General features: G+C 47.0%; 1 protein-coding gene across 1 annotated transcript in view; it reads left to right on the plus strand.

Moving 5' to 3' along the window:
• Positions 1 to 1,739: 1,739 nt before the first annotated feature.
• BAIAP2 (BAR/IMD domain containing adaptor protein 2) overlaps positions 1,740 to 15,302 on the plus strand; it is a 307,153-nt gene continuing 293,590 nt past the window's right edge. Inside the window, exon 1 of the mRNA XM_068263779.1 lies at positions 1,740 to 1,821. The gene's annotated coding sequence lies outside the window, so the exon portion shown is untranslated. The remainder of the gene's footprint in view (positions 1,822 to 15,302) is intronic.

Here is a 15,302-nt window from a genome sequence, read left to right on the forward strand (position 1 = left end):
AGTGCGCAATAATTGTTTAAACAAAATTAGGCAGGTGAAATCAATATTTAGCAGATCCTCCTTTTGCAGAAATTACAGCCTCTTAACGCTTTCTGTAGGTTCCAATGAGAGTCTGGATTCTGGTTGAAGGTATTTTTGACCATTCCTCTTTACAACATCTCTAGTTCATTCAGGTTTGATGGCTTTCAAGCATGGACAGTTCTCTTTAACTCACTCCACAGATTTTCAATTATATTCAGGTCTGGGGACTGAGATGGCCATTCCAGAACATTGTACTTGTTCCTCTGCATGAATACCTTAGTGCATTTTGAGCAGTGTTTATTGTCGTTGTCTTGTTGAAAGATCCAGCCCTGGCGCAGCTTCAGCTTTGTCACTGATTCCTGGACATTGGTCTCCAGAATCTGCTGATACTAAGTGGAATCCCGCAACTTTGACAAGATTCCCAGTCCCTGCACTGACCACACAGCCTCACAGCATGATGGAGCCACCACCATACTTTACTGTAGGTAGCAGGTGTTTTTCTGGGAATGTTGTGTTGTTTTTCCTCCATGCATAACGCCCTTTGTTATGCCCAAATAACTCAATTTTAGTTTCATCAGTCCACAGCACCTAATTCCAAAATGAAGCTGGCTTGTCCAAATGTACTTTAGCATACCTCAAGCAGCTCTGTTTGTGCTGTGAGCAGAGAAAAGGCTTCCTCTGTATCACTCTCGCATACAGCATCATCTTGTGTAAAGTGCGCCGAATGGTTGAATGATGCACAGTGACTTCATCTGCAGCAAGATGATGTTGTAGGTCTTTGGAGCGGGTCTGTGGGTTGACTCTGAGTGTTGTTACCATTTGTCGCTTCTGTTTATCTGAGATTTTTCTTGGTCTGCCACTTCGAGCCTTAACTTGAACTGAGCCTGTGGTCTTCCATTTCCTCAATATGTTCCTAACTGTAGAAAAAGACAGCTGAAATCTCTGAGACCGCTTTCTGTATCCTTCCCCTAAACCATGATGGTGAACAATCTTTGTCTTCCGGTCATTTGAGAGTTGTTTTGAGACCTCCATTATGCTACTCTTCAGAGAACATTAAGAGAGGAGGGAAACTTACAATTTACCCCCTTAAATACTCTTTCTCATAATTTGATTCACTTGTGTATGTAAGTCAGGGGTCACTAAGCTTACCAAGCCAACAGTGTCCACATTTATGCACCTGCCTAATTTTATTAAAACAATTATTGCACACTTTCTGTAAATCCAATAAACTTCATTTCACTTCTCAAATATCAGTGTGTCTCCTATATGATATATTTAACTGACATTTTTTATCATAACAACCAACGTTTTATACAGGAAAATCATGACGATTAACAACATTGCCCAAACGTTTGCGGTGCAATGATTGGGGATTCTTCCTGTGTGGCAATCGCTGTGTGTCATATCTATGACGCCATCTAGTGGTGCCTTGAGACACCGCTGTATCATCCTTTATTCGCATCTGGCTATAGGGAGGAAGGGTGATGTGTACTGGGGGCACCTCAGGCTTCTGTGGAGGGGGCTATACTGTGAAGGGGGCTTATATGTGAGTAAATTACTTTTTCCAGGTTTCTGTGGGAAAAGTGGGTACCTCAGCTTATTCGTGGGTTGGCTTATATGTGAGTACATACGATATTGAATGACATCTTTGCATTAAATAAATATAGCTGTAAAAATGATTTATTGTACATTTTTTCATTACAGGCGGCACACACTACCCTCCTCATCCACGCATCCCCGAATCCCCATCCTCATACAACCAGTGGCACCTGCCGCCCTTCTCTCTGGCATCATAAGCAGGTGAGGGGTTGATATATGCATCTCATCAAGACATGCTATGGAACAGGAACAATCCCATCACTGGCGAGAGGTCACCATGGCCAGTCAGAGGGGAAGCTTTTATGTATAAAACACAGCACTTACAGTTGGGGGGGGGGGGTGAATGTGAATGATTTGAAGGCGGTGGTACTTTTCTCTATACGCTGAAGGCAACATGATGTCCTTGTCAGAAGAGGTGCACTGTATAGCGAGACTCAAGTTTTTTTCAAAGATATAAATAGATTAGAAATATATAGGTTATTAAAATTAGGAAAATGTGGAACAAGGCTCCATAAAGGCGGTGTATGGGCAGATCTATCATAAGACCGATCTCTCTCTGATTGCGTCTGCTCACAGAGAGATCTATTGGCTGCCCATACACCACAGGCCGATTCCTGATGGATTTCAGCACAAAACCTATCAGGAATCAACCCGGCTATGTCACCTCCGCCACCTGCCTGGCCTCCTACCAAGCAGGGCTGGATTTCTGTGAAGGCCACAAAGGCCCAGGCTTTGGGCAGCTGCAGTCTGAAGGAGCACCTGAACATGAATAAGGGGTTGCTACATATGAAAGAGGAGGTTGAAGATGGAGAGCATTTAATGAAAAAGGGCAAATGATGCCTAAGGGAGCGGTTTATGAAAGAGGGGGGCTACAGTACACATGGAAGAAGGTCTGCACATGGAATGGTTGGGGGGGGGGGGGGGGCGCAGAGAGCACAGCTGCACATAAAGGCGGAGTCACTTCATACATGGCCTAGGGGCACTCAAAGTATAAATCCAGCCTTCACACTAAATGGAAAATGTCTCAGCTACCGCATGCGTATTATGGAGCCCCTGGTGAGTTGGGCACAGGGTGAGCCGAATGATGGCTCACCCTGCTGCTGCTAAACTCCCCGGCGGCGTAAGATACTATTCCCCCTCCGAGTCGCAGCAACTTGGAGAGAGACGCAATCCTGAGTCTGGCGATTGCCGGAACACCCCTCCCCCATGCCTGTCCTCTGTAAATTCGAATCTGTCCACTGGAGCAACTCCCAGCTCATCTGACGTTACTGCAAGAGCCTGTACCACGTGGCACATGAGTGACATCACACACCCGCCTGGTGCCACGTCATACAGTCGCTCTCGGTAACAGTGGACACAGGTGTGACAACGGAAGAGACCATGCCAGCGGACAGTTGAGGATTTACGGGCACTGGGGGGGAACCACTTGGGGGGGGGGGGGGCAGTGGCGGTGGCGGGGATCCGTCATGTGCATTGGTCAAGCACTTGTGACCAAGGTTTTGCAGCATGTCTAATCAAGGCTTTAGATCAATTTTGGCCCGAAATCAATCAAATCAATGACTGGACAGATTTTCATCAGGTTCGATAACATTATCAGACCCAGTTTGCGAATATTTGTGAGGATTCTCTAGGTGATCATCTACTGTTTGTTTACTGAGAGTTCTGAAGCCAGTAGAAAATATACCTGGTCTCCCAGAATGGGAGAAGAATTCCGCATATCTACACAATCTAGGCTATGACCTGACTAGTAGGGCAGGGCTACATACCAATATACAGCAATATAAGGGAAGTGTTTCTAATGCTGAAACCAGGAAAATTACCGTAAAAGTGCTTATCCTAAATAATGTACTGCATTCTGCTCTATGTCACTACAGGGCCTCTTTAATGGCGAGCTTCAGAGCGGAGCTGTTGGCGAGCATCCAGCTGTGCGTGTAGCGTGTTGTAAGATGTCAGGCCTGGACTACGTCCGGATAATAACACCAGGCTGATGAGTGGCTAATCCCAGCGTATATACGATATTTCCTGCGATTAATTCCCTGCGAAGAGAGCGGACTTCACATAACGAAAGGGAAATGCGCGTTGAGTAATATTAATGGGGGCTTTTAAGTTAAATTCAATTTATTTGTGTAAAATGAATGCTGGCAGAAACGGCGAGCGCGGATAATCGCTACTGGTGGAGCCCTAAGTGTAACTGAAGCGGATCCCAATGAAGAAGTGCGATCCGCCGCCACTTACAGCTTCTAATGGAGAGAGTCGCGCGTTGTGCGGGTGAAGTACGACGCAGCGTCTGCAAGGGATTGGTTGCACCCGCAGGAGCGCAGCCTATCCTGGACACAAACACAGACACTTCCTGTTTAATTTACTTTTCTCATGATTTTTTCCCAAGAGATCATTTCTCATCTTATCTACACAATTATGTTTAAAAGTGGGTATAAAAACAATAGTAATATCAAACTGAAGCCTGATACACACATCCAATTTCGATTGGATGATGATTTGCCAATTTTACCACTTCCATGTATTAGGAGCGCTTGTCTATACAATCTGTGCATGGTATTCAACCTTTGTTGGCTCTCATACTGCATGTAAGTGGTAACATTGGTCAGTGCTTGGCCAATGTAAAATTGGATGTGTGTACCTGGCTTTATTTTGAATATTTCCTTGCTTGCTGTGGGCTGATTTAAAGAGACACTGAAGCGGAAAAAAAATTATGATATTATGATTTGTATGTGTAGTACAGCTAAGAAATAAAACATTAAGATCAGATACATCAGTCTAATTGTTTCCAGTACAGGAAGAGTTAAGAAACTCCAGTTGTTATCTCTATGCAAACAAGCCATTAAGCTCTACAACTTTCAAAGTCATGGAGAGGGCTGTTATCTGACTTTTATTATCTCAACTGTTATTTAACTATTTACTTTTTCTCTGCCAGAGGAGAGGTCATTACTTCACAGACTGCTCTGAAAGAATCATTTTGAATGCTGAGTGTTGTGTAATCTGCACATATTATAGAATGATGCAATGTTAGAAAAAAACACTATATACGTGAAAATAAAAATATGAGAATATTTTCTTTGCTGCTAATCTTCTAGTAATTATTCATAGTACACAACCAATTCACTATATCATATTTTTTTTTTTTGCTTAAGTGTCTCTTTAATAAGTTGTGAAAACACTTCCTGTACAAGCCTCAGACTGAGAGATACATCGGGCAGTGTCAGGGGCGGATTTGCGAACAGGAGACTTGGGCGCAGCCGGCGCCACCAAAGGCCGTAATAGGAATTACAGCTATAGCAGCGCACAGAGTGTAACTTCAGTGCCGTCAGAAGACGGAGCTGAAGTTACTTTTAAAACAATAATTCGGGAAGCCGAATTATTTCATTCCCCACTATCCATGGCGGCCTGGAGGGGGAATAGTAATTACCGTCGCCAGGAACTTGTGCAGGAGCAGGATCAGCCATATACCGGCTGTATCCTGCGCCCAAGTCTCCAGCGCCGTTATCTCTCGTACGCCTGGATTTGTACTCTTTACCGCCCAAGGCCAATGTCACCAGCTGCCCCCCTTCAGTATAGGCAGCGAGATGACCCCTGCCCTCCAGTATAGGTAGCCAGATGAGCCCTTCCCCTCCCCCCCCCAGTATAGGTAGCTCAGATGACTCCCTTAATATCCCCTTTCCCACTCCCCCTCCCCCCCCTTTCAGTACTGCTCGCCTCCACACTGCAGCAGCCATCAGTGTCACTCAATTCCATTGAAGAAGCGTCCTCTTCCCCTCCGTCTCCAATGCTGTTCAAGTCCATAGCTGCCCACCACAACGCCAACGTGCACAAAGAGCAAGGTGGCCGCTGCACAGGTGGCTGGCAGCAGGAAGATCAGGCGCTCACCTGATCTTCCTGCATTGCAGCATTTGCAAGCTTGCAAATGCTGCCCCAGTTTAGCCTGCTGCTTTGGTGCCCTTGCTCCTGTGGTGCCCTAGGCCATGGCCTAGGTGGCCTAGGCCTAAATCCGGCCCTGGGCAGTGTCACTACGCTTACCTCCCTCTGCTTCCTCCAAGACAGCATCTCCTCCCTGCTGGCCCGCAGCATCCCGACTCTGATCCCCAGGATGCTGGGTATGTGCTGCACTGGCGCCACATCACTCACTCGCTCTTAGCAGATTAGCAATGGGATCACCAGCCACACAGGAAGTCCTGCTTCCTCTCTGACTACAGCAACACGTCATGTGACCCAGCAGCAAGTAACGAGTCACATGAGGCAGCGCTGTAGCCATGGATACAGGACGCTGGACGGGAGGATGGAGATCCCATCACTGGAACGCTAAGTGCAGAGGAGTGAAGCGGTGCAGCATATCTAGAGAGGGCAAGTAGGGGGGGGGGGGGGGGGGGCATTTGGGGAGGGGAGCCACCACATTCCGCCCTCTTAATTGCTGCCACCCTAAAGCACATGATTCACGTTGCTTCATGGAAGAACCGCCCCTGGCTGCGAGCAACACAGACTTTTGCCACTGTAGCTTCAAAGCACTGAACGGCAGGCATAGATAGACGCTGTCTGATAGCTGAGTAAGCGGAGTGCCCATTAAATCAAACGGTAATAGGGCGGGGCACCGTCAGCCGTGAGGCGACCAAAGACTGCAGGTCTGAAAGCCTCAGGATGGTTTCACACTGCAAACTGGCGTTAGAGATGCGGTGCGTGGCGCCCAATGCACCGCAATGCCAAAAGCAGGCCCTTAGGGAACACCGCGTTAGTACACGATATTCCTTGTCTGGTATTCGGCCAAGCAGGAAGTGAGAGTGACACGCGCTTGCAGTCACTTCCTGCTTCGGATATGCGGAGGTGTACAGAATTGTATTGTAAAAATGCACTTCCGCGCATGCGCTGCAACGTCACAATGCCAACGTGCTTAAAGAGAACCCGAGGTGTGTTTAAAGAATGTTATCTGCATACAGAGGCTGGATCTGCCTATACAGCCCAGCCTCTGTTGCTATCCCAAACCCCACTAAGGTCCCCCTGCACTCTGCAATCCCTCATAAATCACAGCCGCGCTGTGAGGCTGTGTTTACATCTGTAGTGTCAGTCTCAGCTGCTCCCCCACCTCCTGCAGAGCTCCGGTCCCTGCCCCCGTCCCTTCCTCCAATCAGCAGGGAGGAAGGAGATGCAGGCGGGGACTGGAGTTCAGCAGGAGGTGGGGAGAGCAGCAGACTGACACTATAGAGATAAACACAGCCAGCTCTGACAAGCTGTTTGTCAGTAGCGTGGCTGTGATTTATGAGGGATTGCAGAGTGCAGGGGGACCTTAGGGGGGTTTGGGATAGCAACAGAGGCTGGGCTGTATAGTCAGACCCAGCCTCTGTATGCAGATAATATTCTTCAAACCCACCTCGGGTTCTCTTTAAAGTGGACCTCCAGACTAAAAATCTACTCAGCAGCACTGAAAAGGCTTGGTGTTTCTTTAACAGTTTCACAGCATCAGAACTTTGTTTTTCTTACATAAGCCTTATTTTTAGATTTACAAAAGCTAAGCTCCACCCCATCAAAGAAAACTGCCCGGGCTTGTTTCCCTGATGCTGTGCAAAGCATAATGGGATTTCCTATGTTGTTGTTCACGTTGCCTAGCAACTGGGAGGGTTATCAGGACACAGGACAGTTGGAACTGTGTCTCATGCTCTCTGTCACCTCCTTTCAACCAAAAAGATGGCTTTCTGCCCTCATGAAATCAAACATTTGCCTGTTCTTTTAAAGAGAACCCGAGGTGGGATTATATTATGCTAGTGGGGCACAGAGGCTGGTTGTGCACAGTAACACCAGCCTCTGTTGCCCCATGGTGTGTCTCATAGACCCCCCCCTGCGCGCCGCTATAGCCCCCGCAGTGCTGGCGACACGCAGCGTGTCGCCAGCACAATGTTTATCTAAGCGCTGTCTGTCAGCGCCGCTCCCCCGCCTCCTCCGTATCGGCGCTACCCGCCGCGTCACTTCCCTCCAATCAGCGGGAGGGAAGGGACACGGGCGAGTAGCGCCTATAAAGAGGAGGCGGGGGGAGCGGCGCTGACAGACAATGCTTAGGTAAACATTGTCGCCAGCACTGCGGGGGTATAGCGGCGCGCAGGGGGGGGGGGGGGTCTTTGAGGCACACCATGGGGCAACAGAGGCTGGTGATAGTGTGCACAACCAGCCTCTGTGCCCCACTAGCATAATAAAATCCCACCTCGGGTTCTCTTTAAAACAGGGATGGTACGAGATTATATTACCTATCTATTTTAATTAACATAACTAATGTAACTTAATGACAGTATGTTTGTTTAGGCTGAAGTTCCTCTTTAAAGAACCCCAGACTAACATGACTTCCGGGCCGACGCAGGTTGCCACAGGAGCCCTGCGGTAACGTAGGTATGCACTAGTGTTAGATAGGGCAGCGTTTTTCAACTAGTGTGCCGCGGAATGTTGCCTGGTGTGCCGTCCTCTTCCCCTCTCCTCCCGCCCGTCCCCGCGGCCGCCGCTGTTATTACCTTAGCAGCGGCCGCTCTCCCCTCTCCAGCACATGTATTTATTCTAGCAGCGTATCTCCCGGCTGCTCTGTGTGTGATGCGCAGGAAGCAGGGCTCGGTTACCATAGTAACGGCGATACATATCGCTGCTACAGGAAGCCGCTGCCATGCTTCCTGCCGGATCACACAGAGCAGCCGGGAGATACACTGCTTGAATATACACGCGCCGGAGAGGGGAGAACGGCAGCTGTTAAGGTAATAACAGCGGCAGGGAGCACCACCTACCCATACTGGCTATCCTGGGGCACTATACTGGGGCGCTATCCTGGGGCACTAAACTGGCTATACTGGGGCACTATACTGGCTATACTGGGGCACTATACTGGGGCACTATACTGGCTATACTGGGGCACTATACTAGCTATACTGAGGCAACTAAACTCCCTACACTGGGGCGACTATGCTAGCTATGTAGCTGCAACCCAGCCCCCCCCTCCCCCATAGCCTGCTGTGCACGGCACTGGCCACTAGGTCGCGCAAACAACCGGGCCCTGCGCCGTTCCCCGGAGGAAAAATTTGGTCAGAAAGTGTTCCCCGGGCCGGAAAAGGTTGGGAACCATTGAGATAGGGTACTTCCGACGCAGCGTATCGCAATGTGGGAAGTATTAACTTCCCCATAGACTTACATTAGGCTGCGGTATCGGTGTGTCAATTTGACGCACCGGGCCAGGGCCCTAAATGCCAGGAAATGACATTATTTATTTATGGAGGAAAATCCTGGGTGTAGCAGTGCCATTTCACATTTTTGCATTTGCAAACTGCCAACTATCGCTATGTCCTGTTATGACCCCTGGCATGGCTGCAGTGAACACCAGCGAATGGCAGGCACTGCTGCTGTGTCCTCACACATTGTAAATATCAGAAACAAAGAATAGAGACACCAAGAGTCCAATGTTGTGTAGTATGAACTGATAAGTGAATATGACAGGTAAGTACGTATTTATCCTATTTTGGTTCCTGGACGTAGAAACTACGTCCAGGAACCATGCGCGCTCCTGCGGCTGATCGCGCGCGTGCACGCGTGCTCCCAGCCCGCGGTTCGTTAGCGAGGCAATCAGTGACTCGGGCTATGGTGCCCGATCACTGATTCCTCTCCCCCGCTGAAAAAGCGACAGCTTCTCTCGGAAGCTTCCCTTTTTCTGGCTGTTCCCTCCCCGATGCGTCACTCTAAGCGTGTGTTACGCTTAGTGACGTCATGTAAACAAACTCATGGCCGCCATCTTGTGGCCAAAAGGTAAAACTACAACACAAAGTTAAAAAAATTAAAATCAACACACAATTACATTAAAAAACTATGGTTTACATCCCACCCTCCCAAAAATACCTAAATAAAATGTTTAATATAAAAAAAAACAAAAAACATTACAATAAAAAAAACAAAACATGTAAATATGTACCTAAGGGACTAAACTTTTTAAATATCAATGTAAAGATGAAATATTTCTATATTTTTTTTATTTTAAACTTGTAAATAGTGATAGATGCAAAATGGAAAAAATGCACCTTTATTTCCAAATAAAATATTGTCGCCATACATTGTGATAGGGACATAATTTTATCGGTGTAATAACCGGGACATATGGGCAAATACAATACGTGAGTTTTAATTATGGAGGCATGTATTATTTTAAAACTATAATGGCTGAAAACTGAGAAATAATGATTTTTTTCCGTTTTTTTCTTATTCTTCCTGTTAAAATGCATTTACAGTAAAGTGGCTCTTAGCAAAATGTACCCCCCAAAGAAAGCCTAATTGGTGGTGGAAAAAACAAGATATAGATCAGTTCATTGTGATAAGTAGTGATAAAGTTATAGGCTAATCAATGGGAGGTGAACATTGCTCAAGTGCAAACGACGGAACGCGAATGGGTTAAACTCACAAATGTGGGTTACCGTAACCACTATATCAGCAGGTGAGGAGATTAGACCTGTCCCCACTCAGGACGAAGAAGTCGCTCTCTGTAGATAGGAAATAAGGGGCAACACCCCTCCACCTGGAGTGGACTCAGGAACTGTATAAGCAGACAGAGGCGCCAAAAGGATAAAATATTCTAAAACGTTTAAAATGAGAGGAGGCAGAGGTGGATTTACCTCCTCCAAGCAGACACACACGAGTGCGCCCAAGTGGCACCAGACCTATTTGAGGTTTATGCTATGTTTCTATTGCCTGATGAAGCGAGAGATGCCCACGAAATGCATTGCACTTGCACTTTCTGGAGTATATAAATACATTTTTGTTGTCTTGAATATACACAACACTCGTGTGTCTGCTTGGGGGGGGGGGGAATAAGTCCACATTTTAGAATATTTTATCCTTTTGGCGCCTCTGCCTGCTTATACAATTGTAAATATCAGATCTGTCGTTACTGAGAGCCGCAAGTCTGTAATCATTGTAATAATCACCCGTGAAGACATTTAAGCCGTAATTGCGCTGTTACACCGATGTGATTAACACAACTGCTGTCATTTTCTGACAATATGTTTTCTTTTTTATTGGCAGTACTTAATCACAGTCATTCATTTTCAATTAGACTTAGCTTACTGACATATTGGCCTGTTTTTTTGTTTTGTTTTGTTTTGTTTTTTCGTTTCACAGTGTTAATTAGTATTGTGATGTGGTGATCAAAAATAGCCTTTGCGGATTACCGCGGCAATTTCTCTTCTGGCTGCAAGCCAAGCAGGAAGTAAGGCTCTCTAGCGCTCACTTCCTGTGGTCGACGTTAGAAGTGTATTGTCAAAATACTCATGCGCAATGCAAATACGTGCGGTGAATAGTTTAACCACTTAAGTACCAGCGATCTCTGCCCCCTTAAAGGGAACCAGAGACGAAGCACCCTTGTGTATTTTACCATATATATCAGTAACAACATTAGAGAAAACACTTACCATGCTCTCTGTTTTACCCTCACTGCTAAAAGTGTCTGTTATCAGCTGTGATAAGAATCCCGGACTGAGCATTCAGTCTGGCTCTGCAGGGAATAATTATAGCTGAGTCATTATAGCAGAGCACAAGGGGGCAGGCTTGGGCTTGAAAAGACACCAGAGAAGACAGACTCGGCTATAATCTTTCCGTAGCAAAGCTAGACTGAGTGCTCAGGGATTCTTATCAGAGGTGATAACAGTCAGATTAAACAGAGAACAATGAAACAAAGAGCAGATTAGGTGTTTACTGTCATGTTCCCACTGATTTATAAGGTAAAATACAAGAGGGTGCTTCATCTCTGGTTCTCTTTAAGGACCAGAGACCGCTGGTACAAGAAATGTTGGAATAATGACAAATACTGATGAATCGCTGCACATACCCACCGCAATCGCAGTTGCACGCCGGGATCCTCAGTCACCCACTCTGCCGTCTCCTGTGAGCTGGTAAGGAGCCACTTTCATTGGCTCCTGACTCTGCCTATCAATGTAAGGCAATGGGAGTGGCTTACTTTGATAGACAGGGTCAGGAGCCAATGAAATTGGCTCCTGTCCCGCTCACAGGGCTCTGCTGTTATAGAGACGCCAGAGTTAGTGAGCTGCGGCGGGGAGACATCGGCAAGGTCGTTGGAGCGACGAAAACAGCGATAATGCACAGCCTCTGTGTATTGAAATCTATGCCCTGCCAGCCAGATCAGCATCAAAACAGGGCGTGGATTTCAATTAGGGCGGTCCTAAACTGGTTAAAATATGTGCCATAGGCTTACAGGACTTCCGGTCGCCGCACGTCAGCGCACATGCGGAAACGCCAGTGTCACCCGAGCGGCAAGTTAAAGGACTTCCGGCGCAGTGCATTGCACTGTGTAACTATGAAATGCTCCATAGATTGTCGTTGGTGTAGTGTTTCACCCAGTGTGAAGGAGGCCTAAAGGTAACCTGAAGTGAGCGGGATATGGAGGCTGCCATATTTATTTCTTTTTAAAGAGAAACTGTGACCAAGAATTGAACTTCATCCCAATCAGTAGCTGATGCCCCCTTTCCCATGAGAAATCTTTTCCTTTTCACAAACGGATCATCAGGGGACTCTGTATGGCTGATATTGTGGTGAAACCCCTCCCACAGTGTGATGTCAGGACCATGGTACTGGCAGTTTTCTGTCTGTGAACCTCATTGCATTATGGGAAATAACAGCTGTTTACAGCTGGGTACAACTGCCCAAAAAAAAAAAAGCAAGCATCATCTCCTTCCACTGACATCACCTGCCAGCAGTAAGAATGTCACCATGTGATAAATGTCAGAATGTAAATCAAGGAGAGGAAAGAGTTTACAATGGGCAAACACTGACTAAATCATTTATACATAGTTATTGTAAAAATGAAGCACTTATTTATTAATTATTTTCACTGGAGTTCCTCTTTAAACAATACCAGTTACCTGGAAGCCGTGCTGATCTTTCTGGCATCAGTAGTATCTAAATCACACACCTGAAACAAGCATGCTGCTAATTTAGTCACACTTCAGTCAAAAACATCTGATCTGCATGCTTGTTCAAGGGCTATGGCTTAGGGCTGGTTCACACTGTGAGCGATTGCACTCTGGCAATCGGCAGCGATCGACAAAGCGCTAGAGCAGTGTGACCCTATGAGGGTGTTCTCACAGTAGCGTTTCAATTCCTACAAAATTGAAAATGTGTTAGCTGTACCATTTTTAGACTGCTTTTTCCCAAAGGGATGTGCAAAAACACACATGCCTCTAAAAAACCGCTCTAAAAATCACTTTGCAAAATCGCAATCGCTAAGTGCTTAGCAATCGAGTTCTGTAGTGTCAACTAAGCCTAAAAGCATTAAAGTTCCAGGAAAAGATTGGGGTAGTGGTAATACCCCCCAGGTGCGATCAGGCCGCCCTGTAACTGCTCGGCTGCTCCTAGTAGAAAACCACTAATAGAATAAAACAAGAAAATAAGGGGCGCTCTGAGACTTAAAGTAACCACTTCAATCCACTCCTATTGGACAGATCTCACCTGGTATTCAATTGGCTGGCACAGCGTACTCAGCCGCGGTTCGTCTCCACGTGGATATCATCATGGAAACCATGGGGACGTCATGGGGACAGTTGAGTCTTCAGGAATGCACTTCATAGACTGCTATGAAGTGCATTGTTGAAGACTCAACTGTCCCCACGGTTTCCATGACCATATCCACATGGAGGGAGACCGGATAGTGACGTCACTTCCGCCCTGTGAGCCACAGAGAGATCCTGGAAAGCCCGGTCCCCGGCTCGGCTAAGTGGGACACAGGCGAAACGCGGCTGAGTACGCTGTGCCAGCCAATTGAATACCAGGTGAGACCTGTCCAATAGGAGTGGATTGAAGTGGTTACTTTAAGTCTCAGAGCGCCCCTTATTTTCTTGTTTTAAAAGTATAAAAGGCATGACAGCCAGGGAATGTGCATTGTTTAAAAAGAAATACCAATGTCAGCCTCCTTATTCCTCACACTTGAATGAAAATAAATACAAAATCTAGATGTACCGTATATTTTCCAGCGTATAAGTCGACTGGGCATATAAGACGACCCCTCAACTTTTTCAGTTAAAATACAGAGTTTGGGATATACTCGCTGAATAAGACTACTCCTCTTCCAACGCACACCAAAGAAAAAACAAAAACAAACATGATACTGGTGCTATGTATGGACAGATACTGGTGCTGTACTGTATGTGGTACCCAGTATATGTAACAGTATATAGGCGATTGACTGGTTAGATTGGACAACTCTCCCTAAGTGGATTGTTCATCTCTCCTTGTCTACCTGTTTATCAGAGCGGTATGGAAGAATAGATCGCGCAGTGCCCATAAAACACGCCTCTTTCACCCGTCTGGCCCACCCTTCTATCCTATTTACCTCCTTCTCTGCCTTTCTCTCAGATCTAGTGTTGGGCGAACAGTGTTCGCCACTGTTCGGGTTCTGCAGAACATCACCCTGTTCGGGTGATGTTCGAGTTCGGCCGAACACCTGACGGTGCTCGGCCAAACCGTTCGGCCACATGGCCGAACTAAGAGCGCATGGCCGAACGTTCCCCGAACGTTCGGCTAGCGCTGTGATTGGCCGAACGGGTCACGTGGTTCGGGCCCGAACGCGCTCTGATTGGCCGAACGGTCACGTGGTTCGGGTAAATAAATACCCGAACCACGTCATCTCTCCGCCATTTGTCTGTGGGTTTAGCTTTGGGTAGGCAGGCAGGGTAGTTCGCTCTCCAGCCACGCTAGCCAGGGTCCCCCCCAGTCATTGTGTGTCGCTGCTGGGAACAGTAGTACACCGCTCGCTCAGCCACACTATATATAGCATTGTTTACTGCCACTGTGTACCTCGCTCAGCCACGCTATATATATAGCATTGTGTTTTCTGACACTCTGTGTACACGGCTTAGCCTGACTAATATAGCATTGTGTGTACTGCCACTGTGCACCTCGCTCAGCCACGCTATATATAGCATTGTGTGTACTGCCACTGTGCACCTCGCTCAGCCACGCTATATATAGCATTGTGTGTACTGCCACTGTGCACCTCGCTCAGCCACGCTATATATAGCATTGTGTGTACTGCCACTGTGCACCTCGCTCAGCCACGCTATATATATAGCATTGTGTTTTCTGACACTCTGTGTACACGGCTTAGCCTGACTAATATAGCATTGTGTGTACTGCCACTGTGCACCTCGCTCAGCCACGCTATATATAGCATTGTGTGTACTGCCACTGTGCACCTCGCTCAGCACGCTATATATAGCATTGTGTGTACTGCCACTGTGCACCTCGCTCAGCCACGCTATATATAGCATTGTGTGTACTGCCACTGTGCACCTCGCTCAGCCACGCTATATATAGCATTGTGTTTTCTGACACTCTGTGTACACGGCTTAGCCTGGCTATATAGCATTGTGTGTACTGCCACTGTGCACCTCGCTCAGCCACGCTATATATAGCATTGTGTTTTCTGACACTCTGTGTACACGGCTTAGCCTGACTATATAGCATTGTGTGTACTGCCACTGTGTACCTCGCTCAGCCACGCTATATATAGCATTGTGTGTACTGCCACTCTGTGTACACGGCTCAGCCAGACTATATAGCATTGTGTGTACTGCCACTCTGTGTACACCGCTCAGCCAGACTATATAGCATTGCGTACTCTGCCAGTCAGTGTGTATATTGCTGGGATCAGTAAT

Source organism: Hyperolius riggenbachi, chromosome 12, assembly GCF_040937935.1.
Source record: "Hyperolius riggenbachi isolate aHypRig1 chromosome 12, aHypRig1.pri, whole genome shotgun sequence".
NCBI classification, from domain to species: domain Eukaryota; kingdom Metazoa; phylum Chordata; class Amphibia; order Anura; family Hyperoliidae; genus Hyperolius; species Hyperolius riggenbachi.